This window comes from Malania oleifera, chromosome 3 (assembly GCF_029873635.1).
Source record: "Malania oleifera isolate guangnan ecotype guangnan chromosome 3, ASM2987363v1, whole genome shotgun sequence".
Classification (NCBI taxonomy): Eukaryota; Viridiplantae; Streptophyta; class Magnoliopsida; order Santalales; family Ximeniaceae; genus Malania; species Malania oleifera.
The window spans coordinates 110,779,573-110,800,250 of record NC_080419.1 but is presented as its reverse complement, the minus strand read 5'-3'; positions in this window follow the sequence as shown (position 1 = coordinate 110,800,250).

Below are 20,678 nucleotides of genomic sequence, written 5' to 3'. Positions count from 1 at the left end.
TTACTTGGGGCAAGGTTTGTGGTGAAAACTGATAATTCAGGTGTTAGCCATTTCTTCACACAGCCAAAGTTGACACCCAAGCAAGGCCGATGGCAAGAATTCTTGGCAGAATTTGATTTCTCATTTGAGCACAAGGCGGGGCGATTGAACCAAGTCGCGGATGCACTGAGTAGGAAGGCCGAACTGGCGGCCTTACAAATGGTAACGCATCTGACTTCAAGCACTGTTACCACAACGATGCGGGAGCGCATCAAAGAGAACTTAGCCAAAGATCCAGTTGCGCAGAACTTAATGAAACTTACCGAAGAAGGGAAGGCACGACAGTTTTGGATGGAAGATGGATTGCTGATAACCCATGGTAACCGGCTCTTTGTGCCACGAGCAGGTGATCTGAGAAAGACATTGTTGAAGGAATGTCATGATACCATGTGGGCCGGACATCCAGGATGGCAGCGCACTTTGGCCTTACTAAAGCGGGGGTACTATTGGCCGCACATGCTTGATGATGTGGTTGATTATACCCGAACTTGTCTCACTTGCCAACAAGACAAGGTTGAGCGGAGGAAAACGGCTGGGCTGTTGGAGCCCTTACCAGTACCGTCCAAACCGTGGGAAAGTGTCTCATTGGACTTCATCACCAACCTGCCCAGAGTGGGAGACGCAGGGTCTATACTTGTTATTATAGACAGGTTTTCGAAGTATGGTACATTCATAGCCGCACCGAAGTACTGTTCGGCCGAGGAGACAGCACAGTTATTTTTTAAGAACATTGTGAAATATTGGGGTGTTCCCCACGACATTGTTAGTGACCGAGACTCAAGATTCACTGGCAACTTCTGGACAGAACTTTTCAGAATCCTCGGTTCACAACTAGAAATCTCTTCGAGTTATCACCCACAGACAGATGGACAGACGGAGAGATTCAATGGGCTACTTGAAGAGTACTTGCGCCACTTTGTCAACGCCAATCAGAAGAATTGGGTGCAGCTACTCGATGTGGCTCAGTTCTGTTTCAATGCCCAAAAGTGCTCCACAACCAACAAGAGTCCTTTTGAGCTTGTTACAGGCCAGCAGCCACTGTTACCTCACACAGTGGATGAGCCGTACAGAGGAAAGAGTCCCAGGGCGTACGTCTTTACCAAAGAATGGAAACGAAATGCTGAGATTGCCCGAGCCTACCTCGAGAAAGCTACTAAGCGGATGAAGAAGTGGGCAGATCAGGGGAGAAGACCCCAGCACTTCAACGTAGGTGACTTGGTGCTTGTTAAGCTCAATCCTGAACAAGTCAGGTCACTACGAGGACGAGATAGGAGACTACTTCGCAAATATGAAGGACCAGTCCCCATCTTGGCCAAAGTCGGGAAGGTCTCCTACAAAATCAACCCTCCGACTTGGATGAAAGTGCATCCTGTGTTTCACGTCAGCTGCCTCAAGCCGTACAACGCCGACACTGACGATCTAAGCAGAAATCAGTCAGCCAGAGCAGAAATCAGTACAGGGCAACCTGACAGACGTGAAGTTGAAGAAATCCTTGCAGACAGAGAGTTCAAATCCTCAAGGAAGAAGCGGCAGGAATTCTTAGTAAAGTGGAAAGGCCTTGGTGACGAAGAAATTAGCTGGGTTTCGGCGGAAGACATGCAACCGTTCGTAAATGAAGTTGAAGTGTACCTAGCGTCAAAGTCTACGGGGACGTCGACCGCATAAGTGGGGGAGAATGTCACGAGCTAAGCTTGTTCAGGGCATTATGCTTGCCTGTGACCGCTTATCTCGTGTGTTTGGGATGGGTTTCCATCATGTAAATACTAGTGTAGGGTTATTTTCCAGTATTTACTTCATTGTAAGCCAAATAAGGCAGTATGACTCCTCGGTCACATTGATGTTTCCTAGTGCCAGAGTGAGAATGGCCCAGAAAGCTCTTTAGGGGAGGGTGAGTGTTCATCAATCATTGTAAAACTCACTAGCAATTGTCAACGTGCTTAGCCTACTTGCCTCCCTCGCTAAGTACAACATGTCAACGGAGGATTTGTTAATGAATTACGTTTGCTTCAATATTTACTGCTTGGTTGCCACGGTTTTCATGAATTGATTATAATTTCCGCTGCTATCTGATTGAATGTTAATGAAAGTGTTCCGTGGATGAATGTTGGTAAACAAAAGGCTGGCTAGTTAAGCAAGAGTGCTTTAGCTAGCGCCGCACGGCCCTTCACAACGGTGTGAAAAAGGCGGACCGTGACACTCTACTTGCTCATCATGAGTCATTGCTTACGGTTTGTACCAACTATAAATTCGTAGGTGCAACCTAATACCAAAGATGATTACTGGCCATTACATGCCTCCGTAACACTCCATAATGTTTGACATTTATTTAATTGGATTTTTTATTTTTAATGAAATTCATGACATGGTTATTCAAAACTATTTATTTTTTGCCTTCCTATTAATCACTCAACAAAAAAAAAATAAAAAAAAAATCTATAATTTCCAAAAATTATAGTTGCGCCTTCAGTTTTGGAACACATCTTTCTTGGAAATTTTACATGGCACCTCCTCTACTATTGAGACAGAACCCCCAAAAATCCCATCTTTAGAAATTTTGTCATCGCCTAAGCACCGAAGCCCCACATGTAGGCCAAACTGTTAGGGCGTGGCTCGTATTGGAGTTGGTAGCCGCACCACCCAACTGCATTCATTGACGCTAGAAACCGATGACCACCAAACTCTGCCTACCATGTTGAATTGCAGCCACCTCTATTTGACTTCTCTCTCCCCCCCCCCCAATCCATGTATATATACATGTGATGTAAGAACCTGAATCGTGATAATGAATTTATATATATAAAGAGAGGGACATTTTGGTAAAAGAGCAGATTCGTCGACGAAGCCAGATTTCGTCGACGAAACCTTTGTTCTTCCCGTTGACGAAATTCAGAGACTCGTCGACAAGGAGAAGCCGAGGAGTTTCAAAAAATAGGAATATCCAGATTCGTCGACGAGGCCACCAATTTGTCGACGAAGGCCGTGTAAGATTCGTCGACGAGGACACCATTTCGTCGACGAATTGGGCCGGGTCAAAGGGCTATAAAAGGGAATTTTTATTATTTCTTCATTAAGAAATCTTAACCTTATCTCTCTCTCTCTAAAACTCTCCCTACTCTCTCTCTTTTTCTCTCTCTCTCTCTAGATTTCTTCGCCGATCGTTGATGGAATTAGAAATCTGAAGTTACCACGACGATCGTGGAAGGATTCTCTACAACTTCCACGGATTAGAATTTCGTTTCGGAGATTTTCGGGTTTTGGCGCGAAATCGAGGTAAGGCTCGATTTTCATTTCTGATCCGGTAGTTTTGTAGGTAATGGTCTTGTGAACATATTCTGTATTTGGGATTTGTAGATTTTGGAACTTGGTTCGCTATAAAGGGGCCTTGGAGTTCGAGATTTGCTTTCGGGGAAAAGGTAAGGGGAACTTTGCTTATATTGGTTATTTTTAAAATCGGACTCGGTAGAATTGTGGTTCACGGTCCTGTGTATGTTTTGGCTACTCATTTGGGGGGATCTAACGGGAAAAACTATGGGTTTTTTATTATTATAGTTTTGGGAAAAAGGGGGCGACAGGTTGAATCCTGGGTTTTGTTGAAAACCGAGTACATGTGTGATTTATACTATGATATTGGGATGGCCGTGCCTTGACTTGTTTAAACTGTATTTGTTTGAAAAACCATGATTTAGATTACCAAATGGGTGTGGTTTGTTTGACTATATGAGCATGCATGTGTGTGTGATATGTTGAAATGCTAGTAGGAACTAAGTTCCAAAATGATTCCAGGTACTGAGAGTGTCCGACTCTATATCCAAGGGCGTGTGTTTATCGCTTGCGACGTAGGCAAGAGTGTCCGACTCTATATCTGAGGGCGTGAGTCTATTCCGGCAGATCAGGCCGAAGGGTGTAGATCCACCAGTTAGCGTCGGTACGATGCCATGGGAGTCGGGGACTAGCCATGCCCCGGTGGCGCCGTGCTTCGCGAGTTGGCTGGGCCAAGGCCGGATGTCGTGGACCAGCTTCGGACCAAACGGTGTGACGACACCGGGATTGCTGATCATGTGTTTGTGTGCGTGTATGCACTGTGTAAATTAGTACTGTATTGCTTCCAACTGGGTGTATGTTGTATTATGATAACACTCAAATGCCACACATATAACCTGTGTTCTTCCTTACTGAGGGGTGTCTTACCCCTGCTGTACGTACATTTTTACAAGTCCTTCGAGTAATCGAAACTAGCGTTCTGGTGTAGGGAGCGTAGTGGCAGGTATACTGCGTTTAGCGCTTGGGTAAGTGCTAGGATTGTAATTTTGTTGGGTTGCCATTTTGAGATATATTTGGGCACCCAGTTTGTATGCTTTGATATAGCTATGTTCTGCTCTTGTATAGACTATGGTATGGTACTGCTTATGTGTATATAGATGACCTTTTTCCGCTGCGTATATGTTTGTGGTTGGATGTGTTTAGGGTGTCTGGGAACCCCACGGGGTCGGACCCTCATCTATTGTACTGTATCTTTGGATGTTTTATCAGATACAGGGACAGGTTAGTTACATTCTCACCCTTGAGTCCCATTTCGGGGTTCGGGGCCGGACATATGATGTATGTGTGTGTAATCAGTGTGTTGTGTGGCAAGGTTGTGAGTTACGTGTTGTGGTGTGTGCAGAGAGAGGGAGTTGTAGAGTGCAGTGTGGTGGTGTGCAGAGTAGTGTGAGGCAGTGTGTGTTGTAGAGAGAGAGAGAGAGAGTGGAGTTGAGGGCAACAACTTCCTCCTCCTCTTTGTAATTCTCCCGGTTATAGTGGATTGTGTGTGCTCCCATGGACGTAGGTCACAGTGGACCAAACCACGTAAATTTGATGTTGTATTGTGGTTGTTTATTTTACTTGTGTGATTGTTGCTCGTAAATTCACTTCCCAACAAATGGTATCAGAGTTAGTTTGGAGCAAAATTGTCAAATCAGAGCAAAATTCCCACATTGGAGGCTCTGCCTAGTAGCTCAAAAGTCAGTTTTAAGACCACCATCGCGTTCCTTTCGTCGAAAGTCAGTGGTAGTAACTGGAGCTCAAACAGAGCTCAGAGGATGCCACTCACTCCAAAACATGCCCGCGATAGAAAGACCACGTTGCCACGTGTTGACACGTGTCCTCACGCATCGGCAAGTGATCGGAAGGTGGGTTACGCACTACCACGCACCGGAGAACGTTCGGCGAGCGTCTAGAGGTTGAAGACGCTGACATCAGCTGGGACCTAAGGTGGGCCCCACAGTGCCATGTCATCAGGTGGGCCCACGATGCCACTTCAGCAGATGGTGTCAAGTAACGGCATCAACAACGATTAACGACGTCAGGAATATTTCGTTAAAGGAGGGCGTATTTCATAAAGTTTGACGGAGAGTTGACTAGTGTTTGACTTGAGTTTGACTAGGCTTTTCGGAGCCATTTCGAGTCGGTTTTTCGAACAATTTGAATCATTGCTAAGGTTTTCGGCCCTTTCGGAGCCATTGGCGATATCTGTTTTGTGAGATTTGGAGTAGAATGGCAGGTATTGACACTTCAAAATTTGAGGTGGAGAAGTTTGATGGGCGAAACAACTTCAACTTGTGGCAAAGCACGGTGAAGGATATTTTGGTTCAACAAGGCTTGATCAAGCCATTGATTGGGAAGAAGTCAGATGATATCAAAGATAATGATTGGACCGAATTGGAGATGAAGACGGTCAACACAATCCGATTGTGTCTGGAAAATGAAGTTAAATATTCAGTGTTAGACGAGACTTCATTGATGGAAGTCTAGAAGAAATTGGAGCAAAGATATATGTCAAAGTCCCTTACCAATAAGTTGTTTCTAAAGAAGAAACTTTATCAACTCCAAATGAATGAGGGAAGTAGTCTTTCTGATCGCATAAATGATTACAACAAGATTTTGATCCAGTTGTTGAGCCTCAGCGTAAAAATTGATGAAGAGGATAAGGTGCTTTTACTTTTGTCATCTCTACTAGCTTTATTTGGTGGTCTAGTAACTGCATTGCTCGTGGAGAAGGATACCTTGAAGTTGAATGATGTGATGACATCACTTCAAGATTCTAAGATGCTAAAAAGGCCAGTGGTGACTTCTCATGAGTAGGCTTTGGTAGCCAACAGTGAGAGACAAGGAAGAAGCAAAGATCGAAAGCTCGGAGGTAAACAATGGCGTTCAAAATTAAGAGGACGAGATACGAGCGAGGTTGAATGCTACTGGTGTGATAAAAAGGGGCACCTCAAAAGGGACTATGAAGATCGAAAATGATATGAAGAAGAAAAGAAGACACAAGATGGTGTTTGTAGCGACCCTCAATAAAATATAAAGATAGTCAACCCGAACCCGTGGGTAGCGGGGACACCTGTCAAGCACAACGGAAAACCTAGCAGCAGTAAACATAAAATCTCAAACATCTAATCATAAAACATAATACCAGAGCTTTCTATAACATCAAAATACTGTTACTATATACAACCTCCAAAAGTCAAAATAACATTAGGATCAAATAACAAAAACTCCCGATCCTAATTGAATGCTTACCCTTCTAGTAGGGAAGCTTCAATCACTCAATGGCGGCTCTGGCCCGCCGGTCTCACTGGATTTCCTGAAAATCATTTAATGTTCGGGGGTGAGACACTTCTAAGTAAGGGAAAATAAACTAAATACAGCTGTGTGACAATATGAATATTTAATGCGATTATACATATACAGTACGTTTCGTAAATCGGGAAAACATTCATCATATCATACTGAATAATCATATATTTCCATATTTGCTAATAACTCATAACGTACATAAAACATCTGTTATAACTGTAATACTGAAAATATACCTAGGATGAATAGCTAGTTGGTGTCATGTATTACCCCCCATGACGGGTTGTGCAGCCGGAAGGCTGGACCCGACAATGGTTGGCCGACCATTGTCGAATCAAATATGTCTGTAAGTACGATGAGCCCGCCACACCCCTGTCCGGACTGCCAGGTGGACGTCCACACTCTACTGAAAGCCACATTGACTATCCATCTCCCATCCCCTCGTGGGATGGTTAGCACTAATCTGAGGTAGATATCTGATCTACAATATAGCTATGGTACCGAGCTCCTGAATTGAATTAAACTAACATTCTGGTTGTGATAACATATAATACATGATCATATATATAACATCATTACGGCCTCATGCAAAAAATATAGTAATTAGGGCCTCGTGCCGAAATCATACATAAATACGACCTCGCGCCGATATCATAAATACGGCCTCGTGCCAATAACATAAATACATGGCCTCGCGCCAAAATCGTTTTAGGTATATATATTCTAAAAATAAATCATTTATCATATATTCGTCAAAATCATCACAACATAACTCATCTTTTCATAATACCTGAATACATGTTTTGCTCGTAAAGTCTTTCATATCATAATACAATTCTCGTAAAATAATATTCATGCCACACATGTGCTATTAAAAGTAATACTTCATATTCTAAAATCTTGATTTTCTGGCATCTCATACATACATATGCATTTTAATCATCATAGCAGTATTTTCCGAATCGTACATTTCATTCATAATAAACAAATATAACATATGCTTTTCTGAAAATAGATTTACTCATAATCATTAATAATTTGCATGAAAAATAATTGCTTTAGTTTATTCCCTTACCTGGCTATTGAGAAATTCGTTAGGGCCCAAATCTTAAGCCCTTGGCGCTCGAAATTTAACTCCTGCAATTTACATTTTTCCAAGATTAATTAATCTATTTCTCCAAAATAATACTCATCTAGCCTTCCCTAGGCTCCATATACCTCAAATTAATATTTAAACTATTATTTAATATCCCCACTTAATTTTTCAAATTTTGCCCGCGGGTCCCAAAATTACACCCGCGGCGCTTACCCGGGCCCTAAATTCTAGAAATCCTACTTCAGTTCTAGATGCTTAATATTTTAACATTTCTAAAGTAATACTAATTAATTAAAAATAAGTCCCTTAATAACCTCTGCACCCTAAATTTGGGATTTCGGCCCGACACTCTAATGAGAATTTTGTCCCATTAGACTTGTAGAGAATCATCCCTAGATTCTCGTGGTGGTGTCCGTTCGTCAATTGGGCTTATATTTTGCAAGAAATTAAAGAAAAAGGGAAAAATGGCTTACCCCAGGGAATACACTTACGTCGCCCCTACCACCGATCTGCTCCAATAGAAATGACGGCAGCGGCGAATGGAGTCCAGTGGTATCTTCAGATTTTCGATTGGGCAAAAATCTCTCACAAAATCGAGGAGAGAGGAAGAGAGAACGTGAGGAGAGAGAGAGTTCAGAGTGGTCTAAGAAAAGAAATGAAAAGAAACGAAGAAGAAGAAGAAGATAATGCAGGGGGGGGGGGGGTGTGAATGTCTCCAATTAAGAATCCACCTGAAGCTTCGTTGAAGCTTCAGGTGGTTTAACATATATAATAATAATAATAATAATAATAATAATAATAATAATAATAATAATAATATATTTAATTAGTATTAATAATATATTTTATTAATAAAAATAAAAATAAATTTTAATTATTATTATTTTTTCTTTTTCTTTTTAAATTCGATTAATTAATTAATTAAGTTTTTTTTTTTGAACCATTCCACTAATCTTTTATATCTCTTTTTGGGGTTTTTACATTCTCCCCTCATAAAAATTTCGTCCTCGAAATTTGCCATTCCCCTATTTCCCTTCGTTAGTGAAAACACTTCCAATTTTTATTGATTACCCTCACTTATGGCGGAGGAATACTGTGGTTACAATGAGGGCTCTGGGAGATTACAACTATTCAAAATTCTCCCAAAACCATTCACGTTTCAAAACTAAAAACTCTATCTATCTTACGTTACACTACAAATAAAAACTACAACAATATTCCTTTCACTTGACTGGCTCAGCTCTAACTCCATTGAATAAGTGCGGATATCTCTGGCGCATCTGATCCTCTAGTTCCCAGGAAGCCTCCTCAATGGCATGGCTACGCCACAGAACTTTTACCAGTGGAATCTTCTTCGTGTATAGCTCCTATTCTTTCCAGTCAAGAATCTGCAATGACACTTCCTCATAAGCTAAAGTATTATCCAACTCCAGTGCCTTATATCTGATCACATGGGAGGGGTCTGGGATATATTTACTCAGCATAGAAACGTGGAATATGTCATGGATCCTAGATAGGACTAGTGGTAATGCCAAACGATAGGCAACTGGACCCACTCTCTCAAGAATCTCGAATGGTCCAATATACCTAGGGCTCAGCTTACCCTTCCTCCCGAATCTCATAACACCTTTTAGCGGTGCCACCTTTAGGAATACGTGATCTCCTGTGTCAAACTCCAATTCTCGCTGATGAGTATCAGCATAACTTTTCTGCCAGCTCTGCGCTGTCCTGATCCTGTCTCTTATGAGTCTGACTTTATCCTAAGTCTGCTGTGTCAGTTCTGGTCCCAATACCTGTCTCTCTCCAATCTCATCCCAGTACAATGGGGATCGGCACCTCCTGCCATATAACGCCTCATACAGTGCCATCCTAATGCTGGCCTGGTAGCTGTTGTTATACGCAAACTCAACCAGTGGCTAATACTGCATCCAATGACCTCCAAAGTCCAACACACATGATCGCAGCATATCCTCCAGAATCTGTATCGTCCTCTCTGTCTGTCTATCTGTCTGAGGATGAAAAGCTATGCTGAACGACAACTGAGAACCCATGGCCTCTTGCAGACTTTTCCAAAAACAAGATGTGAACCGTGGGTCTCTATCTGAAACTATGGACACTGGGACACCGTGGAATCTAATTATCTCCTGGATGTATAACTAAGCCAATCTGTCCATGGAGTAGCTAACTCTGATAGGAAAAAAGTGGGCAGTCTTCGTCAATTGATCCACCACTACCCAAATAGCATCCTGTCCATGCAATGCTAAAGGTAATCTTAAGATGAAATCCATCGATATATGCTCCCACTTCCACTCAGGAATTTGGAGTGGCTACAACGATCCCTTTGGTCTCTGATGCTCAGCCTTTACTTACTGGCACGTCAAACACTGATCCACATACTAAGCTATCTCCCTATTCATGTTGCTCCACCAGAAGGACTCTCGAAGATCCCTGTACATTTTAGTGCTACCTGGATGTACAGTATATAGGGACCGATGTGCTTCCTCCAGAATGACTTTCTTGATCTCAGGATCGGCAGGAACGCATAACCTGGTACGGAACCTCAAGGCTCCATCATCTGAAATGCTGAACTCTGGTTCCTAACCATCTTGTACCTTTCCCATAAGCTCTACTAATTCTGCATCATTCCTCTGAGCTACTTTAACCCTCTCCTGTAGAGTCGGCTACAAAACCAAGTCAGCAATGAACGCCTGCTGATCGCCCTCTACTAGCTCCACACCGAGCCTCTCCAGATCCATCTGAATCGGATGCTGAATCTGCACTGCAGATACAGATGAATTCACTGATTTCTGACTCAAAGCATCAGCAACCACATTAGCCTTTCCCGAGTGGTAGCTGATAGTGCAATCGTAATCCTTTATTAGTTCCAGCCATCTCCTTTGCCTCATATTCAATTCCTTCTACGTGAAAAAATACTTTAAACTCTTATGGTCAGTAAATATCTCACACCTAACCCCATATAGATAGTGCCTCCAAATCTTCAACGTGTAAACAACTGCCGCCAACTCCAAATCATGGGTAGGGTAGTTCTTCTCATACTCTTTCAACTGTTATGAGGCATAGGCTATCACTTTCCCTCGTTGCATCAACACGCATCCGAGCCCTTTATAAGATGCATCACTATAACTTACGAACCCCTCTTCTCCTAAAGGAATCGTCAACACAGGCGCAGTGATAAGTCGCTGCTTCAACTCCTGGAAGCTCTGTTCACATTCATCATACCACTCAAACTTTGCTCCTTTCTTGGTCAATCTGGCCAATGGGCCTGACAGTCTAGAGACACCCTCAACAAACCTGCGGTAGTACCCAGCCAATCCCAGGAAACTCTTGATCTCGTGCACGTTCTTTGGTCGTGCCTAGTCTACTATCGCCTCAATTTTACTCGGATCAACAGAATTATCACCCTTGGATATAACGTGTCCAAGGAAGGTAACTTGTTCCAGCCAGAACTCACACTTTTTGAGCTTCGCATATAGCTTCTTCTCTTGCAACACCTGCAACACTATACTTAGATGCTCCTAATGCTCCTCTGGACTCTTCGAATACACCAGTTTATCATCAATAAATACTACCACAAACTGATCCAAGTACTAGTGAAAAACCCTATTCATAAAATCCATAAACACTGTAGGAGCATTCGTAAACCCAAATTGCATAACTAAAAATTCATAGTGACCATACCGTGTTCTGAATGCCGTCTTCGGAACATCTTCCATCCTGACTTTCACCTGATGGTACTCGAAGCGTAAATCTATCTTCAAAAATATCTGTGTCCCCTGTAACTGGTCAAACAAATCATCGATACGTGGGAGCGGGTAATTATTCTTGATAGTTACTTTATTTATTTCTCAATAGTCGATGCACAACCTCATCGAGCCATCCTTCTTCCTCACAAACAAAACCGGTGCTTCTTAGGGTGACACACTAGGTCGAATGAACCCTTTATCTAACAGCTCCTGCAACTGCTCTTTCAATTCTTTCAGCTCTACTGGTGCCATTCTATACGGCGCCTTCGAAATCGGCGTTGTTCCCGGAACTAGATCATTAACAAACTCTACCTCACAATTAGGAGGTAGTCCCGAAAAATCATCGGGGAATACATCAGGAAAATCCCTCACCACTGGGATATCCTCCACCCTCAATTCCCCTTTTGATATAGCCTTCACATAGGCTAAATATCCCTGACAGCCTTCTGATAGCCATCTATGCGTCTGAATAGCAAATAATAACTAAGGTGGGGTGCGCACATGTGATCCCAAGAATTTGTACTCCTGTCCCTCTGGAGGTATGAATACTACCACTCTCTGATGGCAATCAATGCTAGCATAGTGGGCAGCTAGTCAATCCATACCCAAGATTACCTCAAACTCATACATGTCTAAAACCATCAGATTAGCTAACAAAGACCTCCCCTGAATATCCACTAGACAGTCCCTGAGTACCTTTCTACATACCCCTACGGCCCCAGTCGGTGTAGCAATAGAAAAACTAATTTCTAACTGTTGAGGCTCAAACCCACACAATTTAACATAATCCCGGGCGATAAACGAATGCGTCGCCCCAGAATCAAACAAAACAGTAGCTTTAAATGACAGTATTGAAACAATACCTGTCACCACATCACCGGCCGCCTCAGTATCGCCTGGCGTCAAAGAGAAAACTCTAGCTGGGGTCGTATTCCTCTGCTAGCCTCCTCGTGGTGCCTGGTAACCTCCTTATGCAGGTCTAGGAGCAGTACCAGTCTGTGTCGGACACTCCTTTATCATATGTCCTGGTTCCCCGCACCTGTAGCAGACACCTCGCCCAGCACGACACTCTCCTAGGTGTCTCTTCAAGCAAGATGGGCAAGCGGGAGATGGCTATGCACCCAGGAAACCGCGATTCCCGGTCCCCTGTCTCTGGTCCCTATAATAGCCACCTCTCTTCCACGCGGCACGGCCAACTCCCTGCTGGGAACTAGAAGGTATAGACCTCTTCTTTTGCCTCTGCTCCTCAGCCTCCAACCGATCACCAATTTCTGCTATAGTGGCTTGGTCAACCAGCTCGGCGAAGTCTTGCAACTTCAAAATCGATACCTACTTATAAATTTCTCTCCTCAAGCCTCTTTCAAGATTTCGTACCTTCTTCGCCTCATTTGAAATAATGTACGAGGTGAAATGAGATAGCTCGATGAACCTTGCCGTATACTGCTGCACTGATAGCTGTCCCTGCTTCAGATTTAGGTACTCCTCAATCTTAGCCTCCCTAGAAGAGGCTGAAAAAATACCTATCGAAGAATGTTTCTTTAAACCGTTCCCACGTCATCTCTACAGGTACAATCCTCTGCTGCTCTAATACTCTCACCGCCGACCACCACCTCTCGGCCTCTCCAGTTAATTTATATGTGGCAAATAGTACCCTCTATTCCTCAAAACACTGCAGCACTGCAAATATTTTCTCTATCTCCTGCACCCAATTCTCAGCAACTGTAGGATCCGTTCCCTTTGAGAAAGCTGGAGGATTTATCTTTATGAACTTCTCTATCGCGCTACTGTGGCCTCCAGACGGACCACCATGTCCCTTCGAACTTCTAGCAATCTCTGCCATCACTAGCTGTGCTACGTTGCGTAAAACGGCATTTGAATCACTACCCGCGGTGCCCGAGGGTCCAACACCCTCACTTCCACTGGCGTGGGCTCTATTGCCACCAAGCTCTATCCTAAAAAACATGTAACTTAACTCAAAACCTCATTCTTTATACATATCACTTAGCTCATATGGTATATTTTCCTAATTAACTTGTCACTCTTGATCTTAATTCAAGGTTTAATCCTGCAACCTAGATACCCAAGCTGACGATAGTTTACAATGAATTTTCTGAAGTCGTCACCTCAGGAAAATCACATAAACCACCACGGAAGTCCTGCATCTAGACTACAAAACTAGACCTCAAATTCTCTTATCCTATACTTTGGTATTATTACTGCTGCACTCTAGAGTCTATAGAACCTAGTATCCTAGGCTTTGATACAAAATGTAGTGACCCTCAATAAAATATAAAGATAGTCAACCCAAACCTGTGGGTAGCGGGGACACTTGTCAAGTACAGCGAAAAACCTAGCAGCAGTAAACATAAAATCTAAAACATCCAATCATAAAACATAATACTAGAGCTTTCTATAACATGAAAATACTGTTACTATATGCAACCTCCAAAAGTCAAAATAACACTAGGATCAAATAACAAAAACTCCCGATCCTAGTTCAATGCTTACCCTTCTAGTAGGGAAGCTTCAATCACTCAATGGCGGCTCTGGCCCGCCGGTCTCACTGGATTTCCTGAAAATCATTTAATGTTCGGGGGTGAGACACTTCTCAGTAAGGAAAAACAAACTAAATATAGCTGTGTGGCAACATGAATATTTAATGCGATTATACATATACAGTACTTTTCGTAAATCGGGAAAACATTCATCATATCATACTGAATAATCATATGTTTCCATATTTGCTAATAACTCATAACGTACATAAAACATCTGTTATAACTGTAATATTGAAAATATACCTAGGATGAATAGCTAGTTGGTGTCATGTATTACCCCCCATGACGGGTTGTGCAGCCGGAAGGCGAGACCCGACAATGGCTGGCCGACCACTGCCAAATCAAATATGTCTGTAAGTACGATGAGACCGCCACACCCTGATCTGGACTACCAGGTGGACGTCCACACTCTACTGAAAGCCACATCAACTATCCATCTCCCATCCCCTCGTGGGATGGTTAGCACTAATCTGACGTAGATATCCGATCTACAATATAGCTATGGTACCGAGCTTCTGAACTGAACTAAACTAACATCCTAGTTGTGATAACATATAATACATGATCATATATATAACATCATTACGTCCTCATGCCGAAAATATAGTAATTAGGGCCTCGTGCCGAAATCATACATAAATACGGCCTTATGCCAATAACATAAATACATGGCCTCGCGCCAAAATCGTTTCAGGTATATATATTCTGAAAATAAATCATTTATTATATATTCGTCAAAATCATCACAACATAACTCATCTTTTCATAATACTTGAATACATGTTTTGCTCGTAAAGTCTTTCATATCATAATACAATTCTCATAAAATAATATTCGTACCACACATGTGCTGTTAAAAGTAATACTTCATATTCTAAAATCATGATTTTCTGGCATCTCATACATACATATGCATTTTAATCATCATAGCAGTATTTTCCGAATCGTACATTTCATTCGTAATAAACAAATATAACATATGCTTTTCTGAAAATAGATTTATTCATAATCATTAATAATTTGCATGGAAAATAGCTGCTTTAGTTTATTCCCTTACCTAGCTATTGAGAAATTCGTTAGGACCCAAATCCTACGCCCTTGGCGCTCGAAATTTAACTCCTGCAATTTACATTTTTGCAAGATTAATTAATCTATTTCTCCAAAATAATACTCATCTAGCCTTCCCTAGGCTCCATATACCTCAAATTAATATTTAAACTATTATTTAACATTCACACTTAATTTTTTAAATTTTGCCTGCGTGTCCTAAAATTACACCCGCGGCGCTCACCCGGGCCTTAAATTCCAGAAATCCTACTTCAGTCCCAGATGCTTAATATTTTAGCATTTCTAAATTAATACTAATTAATTAAAAATAAGTCCCTTAATAACCTCTGCACCCCAAATTTGGGGTTTCGGCCCAACACCCCCACGAGAATTTCATCCTACTAGACTTGTGGAGAATCATCCCTAGATTCTCATGGTGGTGTCTGTTCGTCAATTGGACTTATATTTTTCAAGAAATTAAAGAAAAAGGGAAAAATGGCTTACCCCAGGGAATACACTTACGTCGCTCCTACCATCGATCCGCTCCGGTAGAAATGACAGCAGTGGCAAATGGAGTCCAGTGGTATCTTCGAATTTTTGGTGGGGAAAAAATCCATCACGAAATCGAGGAGAGAGAGCGAGAGAGAGAGTTCAGAGTGGCCTGAGAAAAGAAATGAAAAGAAAAGAAGAAGAAGAAGAAGAAGAAGAAGAAGATAATGCCGGGGGGGGGGGGAGGGGCCGTGAATGTTTCCAATTAAGAATCCAAAGAAGCTTCAAGTGGTTTAACATATATATATATATATATATATATATATATATTAATATAATAATAATAATAATAATAATATATTTAATTAATATTAATAATATATTTTATTAATAAAAATAAAAATAAAAATAAATTTTAATTATTATTATTTTTTCTTTTTCTTTTTAAATCCGATTAATTAATTAATTAAGTTTTTTTTTTGAACCATTCCACTAATATTTTATATCCCTTTTTGGGGTTTTTAGAGTGTCAATGTATCGGAGCATGTCACATGACACTATAATGATGAGGTCCTTGTAACGGCAAGTAGCTTACATCGACAAATCAATCAAAATAATGTGCAATGTCGATATTGCAAGAAGTATAACCATATGAAGAGGGAGTGCTAGAAATTGATGAGAAAGAACATGAATGCTCATGGCAGTCCAAACGATGATGGATGGATTTTGGACTCTGGGAGTTTAGTTCATGTTTGTTTTAAGAAAGAATTTTTTCATTCTTTCATAGAAGTTCACAGTACAGTATCACTTGTTGATGGGTATTCATGCGATATCAAAGCGAGTGGATTTGTGAAGCTGAAGACGCCTATTTGAGTGATCTGTATTTTGGATGACGTAAACTTCATTCCAAGGATGCGAAGAAATTTGATCTCCCTTAGTTAGTTGGATTCTAAGGGTTGCCAAATCTTTGTCACAGGTGGAGCTATGGAGGTGAACCGACGTGACTCAATGATATTTATTGGGAAGAAGTCTCGTGGGCAATATTAGTTGATGGGAACCATAGTGGTTGGTTTGACCTCAAATTATGATAGCTGCACGTCGTTAGAAATGAACAGACAAGTTTGGTTTGTCGATGAAGAAGACAGTACTCTTTGCATGGTTCAGGCATTTGAACCAAGCTATGAAGATTTGCCTTGATCGAGTTCCTATCAAGGTGGAGCCGTGGACTTGGGAGTTGATACTCGCCAGGTGGAGATTTTAGGGTGTGGCTCATATTGGAGTCAGCAGCTGCACCACCCAGCCGTAATCGTTGACGCTAGAAACCGACGGCCACCAAACTCTGCCTACCATGTTGAATTACAACCACCTTTGTTTGAATTCTCCCCCCCATCCATGTGTGTGTGTATATATATATATATATATATATATATATATATATATATATATATATATATATATGTGATGTATGTGTGTGTAATCCGTGCATTGTGTGGCAAGGTTGTGAGTTACGTGCTGTGGTGTGAGCAGAGAGAGGGAGTTGTAGAGTGTAGTGTGGTGGTGTGCAGAGTAGTGTAAGGCAAAGTGTGTGTTGTAGAGAAAGAGAGAGAGTGGAGTGAGGGCAGTAGCCTCCTCCTCCTCCTCCTTGTAATTCTCCTAGTTATAGTGGATTGTGTGTGCTCCCGTGGATGTAGGTCATAGTGGACCGAACCACGTAAATCTGGTGTTGTATTGTGGTTGTGTATTTTTCTTATGCGATTGTTGTTCGTAGATCTACTTCCCAACACAAACATCTTTCAGTCATAGCCCCTTCACAATCCCCAACTTCTTGGACTTATTTCTTCAAACCCACACTGCTACAGGACTAAGCACCTCGATCTACCACTAGCCAAAGTTTCACCATTGGCGAGACATGTGCCCCATGCATTGCCGAGGCACATGTGCCGCCAATGCGCATGTGACTAAACTCAATTAGCATTGTTGTTGTTGCAACGTCCCGAGGAAGAGTTTGGAATGGTGAGAAATAATTATATTAAAAGTTTGATGGAATCGCCACTAACCTGTTATTCACCTAGGTACGATTAGTTCATCTAATTACTACTCCTTGATTGGTCTCTAAACTAATCCTAAGGCCAATGAACCAATTGTCTTGTTCTGCATTTACCAGAGTTAGGATCAGAAGTTCAATTATGCGAGAGGAGGGTACTAGCACCCCTTACACACCCGTTTTATGAATGGTACCTAATTAATTATGAATTGTCCCTAAATTGAATCTAATGGTATATAATTGACTCATTAAAAAAATTAATTAATTAATATTAAAATTTTAAAAAGGAAAATTTTAAATATAGTGTGATTTAAAAATGTCTAATAAGACCTCCAAAGGAAGGAATCTTATTAAATAAACCCCCCTCAAAACTGATATAGGTGAGGTTTGAAATACCTCTCTACCCTTTATTTAATCATTGGGGTGCATGTACACAAAAATAGAATGTATACAAATAATTAAAAAAAATCATAAAATTTGATAAAAAAAATAGTCTTTAAAAGATTTCCAATTTTTTTTTCAGTTTTTTTTATAGAATTTTTAGAAAATTTTCTAACACTTTTTTGCAGTTTTTCTAGGAATTTTAAAGAAAATTTCCTTCATTTTTGATATTTTTATATTCCCATTTCCTTGTTATCTGAGCTAAAATAACTCAAATAGTTTTTATTTATTTTTGTGAATTTTAAAATATTTTTATCATGATTTTTCTGATTTTTTTTTACTATTTTTCTCAATTTTTTAAAAATTGAAAATCAATTTTAAAATTAAATAAACTGAATTTGCGGTTCAGAAGAGTTAGACCAGTTCAACTTGCCTAAACCGAGTTAACTCAGGTTGACTCGGGTTAGACTGGGTTGAGTTAACCCGGGTCAGATCAGGTTGAGTTGACCCGAGTCAAACCGAGTTAACTCAATTGGGCAAGGATAGACAGCCATGTGTCACCCTTCAGTGGTAACACATGACACTACTTTATTTATTTTTTATTTTTCTGCAGTAGGGTGATGTCAGTATGACGTCTGCTAACATCACCCACCACATGGTAGATCTCGATTGGTTCTAAGAATTTGACACGGATCACTAACATGGCAGTGATTTGGTCGTCTAGAGGAAATGCAGATTGGACGGCCAGGATCGTGCCACGTCGCTCCCCAAATGCACAATTGTGAGCATGCCATATGTCACCGTTCATACAATGACAGGTGTCCCACTAATATATATATATTTTTAAATTTTGATATAGAAATTTTGTTCCTTCTCTACTTTTCTTTTCTTTCCTTGCTTTGTCTTTTTGTTCTTCTCTTACTTGCAGATCTCACCCCCTTTCTCTCTCTCTCTCTCTCTCTCTCTCTCTCTCTCTCTCTCTCTCTCTCTCTCTCTCTCTCTTTCTCTCTCTCTCACTCCCTCTTTCTCTCTCTCGTACTCCCGACTCTCTCCTTTTCCCCTCCCCTTGATATATCTTAGCTTTCTCCTCTCCCTTTTCTCCCTCAAATATCTTTTTCTAATCATTTTTCTTTCTCCATTTTTGCAGGTTCAGTGAACCCCACGAAGAGGAGAGAAAGATCTCTGCCAAATTCCTTGAGCCTCCAAGCCATTAGATCCACAAATGGATCTAGAGGATCCCCTAGGTAATAACCTCTCTTCCCAATTTCTTTTATTTTTCTATTCTGTAATGACCCAAATATTTGCTCTAATACCAACTGTACTGACTTAAAAATTTGCACAGTGGAAGATCTCAAATATATTTATTTACTAGAGTACTAAAGGCCTTTGTTACATAATATCTCCAATATCAAAATTAACAACCCTAAAATTCCAAAACATTAAAAACATAACTAATTAAATATTTCTCCTAACTAACTCTTCTATCCCACCCATGCTTCCACTACGCTACTTTGATTTTAGTTAGGCTTCTTAGGGTATCTGAAATGTATGAAAATAATTGGGTGAGACGCCTCTCAATAAGAAGGAATAGATTATTATCAGGATGTGGCAAAAATGAGTTTTTATGTAAGCAAAATACATCCATTAATTTAAATTTAAATAAAAATGACATTTATAAAATGTAACTCACACCTATATAGTAAAAAAAATAGTTATTTTCCTTTAGATAATAACTCTGACTCCATAATAGCCCTAATTACATAAATTTACAAATATGTATAAAAGAACCTCTCATTTTAGACTAACGACATGTTTAACCCCCATGACGGGTTGTGTGGTTCAAAGACTGGACTTAGCTTTGATTGGCTGACCAAAGTTAAGTCAAAAGTTTATATCTATAAGATCAATTTTTCTACCACATCCTAGTCCGAAAACAGGTGGGTACAACCCTTCTTAGGCCAAACTGACTATCCATCGCCAAGACTTTCACAACAGGGTGGTTGCACTGATTCTCGTCTGTAGCTACGATACCGAGCATCCACTGGTCCATTAAAGTTTTTAGAACATATACTAGGGGCTTTTCAGTAATCAGGTAAGGGAAATATGCTATGCCAGTTAAAATAGAGATTTTTACTAGTAAAATATAGTCTATGTTCATGGGTTTTTCAAAGCAAGAAATTATACAGCTTTATAAATTATATTTAATGAGTTTTAATTATTGTGTGGCATGAGAATATTGATATAGCATAAAATTCTACACAACTTTTCACAGAATTACAATTATATAGTTTCTACAGAATGTATATCATATAGTTTTATTACAAAGCTATGACTACACAGTGCTTACAGAATCATGTTTTGTATATATACAGAAAGATGTTTTTACAGTATTTTTAGGATCATGTTTTACAGTATGTATAGACAGAAAGATGTTTTTACAGTTTTCATAGTACCATGATTATACAGTTTTATAGTACCATGATATATAGATTATAGAACCATGACATACAAAAATATAGTTGATACAGAAATACAGTATTATTACAGCGTCATGGTTAATATAGTTGATATAGGATCATGGTAAAATAGATAGATTTTATATAGAAATGTATTATATAGTATCAGACCCGGATGGACCATTACAGATC